The sequence below is a fragment of the Eschscholzia californica genome, unplaced genomic scaffold (genome assembly GCF_041429995.1).
Source record: "Eschscholzia californica isolate CP2 unplaced genomic scaffold, dmEscCali1.0.p SCAF_1, whole genome shotgun sequence".
Classification (NCBI taxonomy): Eukaryota; Viridiplantae; Streptophyta; class Magnoliopsida; order Ranunculales; family Papaveraceae; genus Eschscholzia; species Eschscholzia californica.
In genome coordinates this window covers 38,482,868-38,486,575 of record NW_028238198.1, presented here as the reverse complement: position 1 = coordinate 38,486,575, position 3,708 = coordinate 38,482,868, and the positions used below count along the sequence as shown (strand labels likewise).

At 37.4% G+C, this 3,708-nt stretch overlaps 1 pseudogene; it reads left to right on the top strand.

Annotated features, from left to right (window-relative positions):
• Positions 1 to 1,367: 1,367 nt before the first annotated feature.
• Positions 1,368 to 2,266, top strand: LOC147566656 (phosphoenolpyruvate carboxylase 2 pseudogene; annotated as a pseudogene).
• The last annotated feature ends 1,442 nt before the right edge of the window (positions 2,267 to 3,708 follow it).

Here is a 3,708-nt window from a genome sequence, read left to right as displayed (position 1 = left end):
GTTCAAATCCATAAGATACCTATCATTTATGTACAAGTTTCTACGTTAATGTCAAAATCATCTTTTATTCCAAAATTGTTTTTTTGTTTTTGTTTTTGTTTTTGTTTTTGTTTTTGTTTTTGTTTTCGTCTCGATTTTGCTACGTGATTTTGTACATTTCCTTTATTTCAGTTTTGAAAATAGTGAGGGAATGTTGGAAATTTTCAACATTCAAATGTGGGGAGCCTCCAATAGTGACAACGAATGGGTATGATACACATATGGATGGATGCAAAGTTGCATTAAATGGAAACATCCCCTTGAATGGATTTGTATCCAGTATCTCTTGATGCCTTGTAAATTAATTGGCTTAACCCATCCGGAGACATGCTGTCTCCAACGAAATTCTTTCTCTCTCTCTTGTTCTCATTTCCTATTTCCTAATCACGGGTGAAGTGCATCTTGGGTATTTTATGTACAAATTATTTAGCGATTTCGGAGTCGTTTTCTTTTGGCATTATCAGTTTATCAATACAGAGTGTTCTTAGTCTTGGTTAAAGCGTACATACTTGGAATCAAACAGTTGTTGAAGGGCTTTATCGTATCCCGAAGGCATAATTCCTGACTCGTTGTGTACTCGTGGTTTCATACCAGAAGGGGGCGAATTACTATCTAAAAGAATCGATTCATCGAGCTTTGAAGTCTAGTGATCAACATTATTTTATTCATCGACTATCTTCCACCTTCCATTTCAACTTAAACGCCAATTTTTCTAACATGATCATTATGCATATAATATATCCGAATGAACTCTGATTAAAAATCCCAGACGCCCAAGCTAGTTTGATTAGTTGTCACGTGTTAGTACTAAAAGTTCGTGGAAGCTATCGAACCTATCCTAGAAATTGATCCGGTTATGAAAATTAATCGAAAAGCTAAACCACAACTAAATATGTAAACAAAATTAACGAGGTTCGGCTTAAAGCCTACGTCCTCGGGCGAACAAGAAAACTTTATTGAAGGATAGGCGAAGACGACTCACACAAGCCGCAAGTTCGTCCCAAGACAGTATTGAATAGAAATTAACTTCTATCCTTTTCACCTACTCTCTCTCTCTTTAATAGTTGTTGTTTTTGTTGTTGATTGTTTTTATCTCACAAGACGCCTATATATATAGTAAATTAAACGGACTTAGACCAACTCCGAAACCGCCTCTCACATCACGGTCTTTTTGTCCTTCATTCATGTGAATGGATGTGTTATGATCCTATTGCTAAACAGTTGAACATTTATAAAGTGAACTTTATGCTGATGAAGTCATTTTTCTTTACTAATTCTATTGTTTCTCTCTCGCACAGAATCCTTAATCGTACAGAATCCTTAATTGTATGACCCAGTTGTATGCCAAGGATATTATTACTCCAGATGACAAGCAAGAGCTTGATGATGAGGCTCTTCAAAGAGAGGTAAATGTCTAGTTGGGAAGAATGTTCGACCCAAAGAGTCTGATGTACGTGTTTTTCTAATTTTGTTTATATGAATATGTAGAGCTTGAACTAACCCACTTCAGAGCATTGATGTTCTAATGTATGGAACATGAACTTCATTTCGATTTTTGAGTTCACAAAATTCGAAAACATTTAACATGAGGATAAACAGCCTATATGAGCCTTATACTATGATGGTAGACACTGAATTTCACGGCCTAAGAATTTTCACTAAAAACATGTGATTTTCTTCAAGTTTTATCTCCGCAAAATGACATCGTGAATATAGTAAGAAATAGTTCTCCGATTTCCCTCTAGTTTACTGGTTTCCCATCCTGAAGTCTATTTGCACTTCAATGTGTTCCTTTCATACTTGTTCTGAGGATATCCTCTTTTCTTATTATTATGCAGATTCAAGCTGCTTTTCGTACAGATGAAATCCCTAGAACTCCTCCCACTCCACAAGATGAAATGAGCTATTTCCATGAGACTATCTGGAAAGGAGTTCCAAAATTTCTACGACCCCTTGACACAGCTTTGAAGAACATCAACATAAATGAGGCGACACTCGGCCGAGACCCCGAGATAGGGTTTGCCCGAGTTTCTCGGCTATCTCGACCGAGACAAATCGAGTACGAGACAGAGAACAACTTTTAATTATTCGGATTTTGTTGGAAACTTTGTATCTTAATTGTATACTACTATTTATTAAATCTTAACTACTTACTCTGTATTATACTAGGTATGACGTGCCTCCGGCACAGATGTTATCTCTGGACATTTTTCGTATTTGTAGCTGAAATTATGATAAAATACATCATCGCATATGAAGAAAGAAACCTAGAATGCCAAAAGAGTTACATACCCATCAAACTTGTAAAGGAAGGATGCTTAACAAAGTAAAACAAAAATTACTACCTCTGGTTACAAATAATATTTATCTTGACGGACAATTATAATGCAAAATGAACACTTGTGGTGAAATCAAACTCAAACAAAACGTGTAATCTTTGTTGTAGATTTTAGAGGGAGAGAGAAACATAACTTATCAGGGTTATTTCCCTAATAGCCCCCAACTTTGTGACCGGTTTCTTGTCTAGTCCCCTAGTTTATCAAAAATACCCGGATGGCCCCCTTTCTTAGATTTCGTTATAACACCGTTACCTAGTCATCATTCCTCTCTCTTCTATCTCATTACCCCTCTCTGTCACCTCACTTTATCGCCATCTCATCGTCTTCACCGACGACGGGCACCGGCCGACCAATTTTTCGACCGGCGACCTTCACTGAAAAAAAAAAACTTTGTTTCCCTCTTGACGCAGCGGAAAAACTGATAAAAAGCCTTAGAACTCCGTCTAAAGACTATTGAACCGAAATTGATAACAAGAATACTAAAATACTGAATTTTATTGATTGAATGAATGACTGAAACAACTTCTAAGCCCTCATTATATAGACTTAGGGTTTCCTAATCTTGGTCAAACTCCAATAGAAAGTCCTAAAAATAAAATACTAGAATAGTAGTAATCCTAAACTGAAAATAATTACCAAAAATAAAAAAAAACTAGTAAAAGTCCGTTTTGAGGCCCTAAACGATGGAATTTGCCCCTCAAAGTGGGTCCATTGTGGCGAAGCGACAACGAATGACCGGAACGCTATTTCGGACCATCCCTCAAAATTTCATCCAATTCCGACACCCGTAGCTTCGATTTTGGCCGTTTTAGTCTGTCACCCTTGTATTTGGCCGCTTCGATCTCATCCATGTATTTCTCGGCCAATTCCTCTACATCAGTCTCCTCCACTTGAAAAGAACTCGACCTCGAGTGATTGTTAGGATAAAGTGGTGTATCTGGATAAAAGGTATAGATATCAGCAACATTGAAAGTATTTGAAATTCCCATGTCTTGAGGAAGATCCACCACATAAGCATTGTCATTGATTTTCTTCAAGATCTTGAATGGACCATACTTCTTAGGTTTCAATTTATTATATGTGCCTGCAGGAACACGCTCTTTTCGCAAGAAAATCATCACTTCATCTCCCTCCTTATATACCTTCTTTCGACGATGTTTATCGGCAGCTGCTTTGTTCTTAGCGTTAGTCTCCTCGAGGCGAAGTCGCACTTCGTCGTGCATTGTCTGAATTTGCTCGGCCATGTTTTCTGCTGCTATACTAACTCCTATTCCTTTGGGTAACTTCGCTAAATCTACAGCGTGATTAGGAGCTTTCACGTAAACGACAG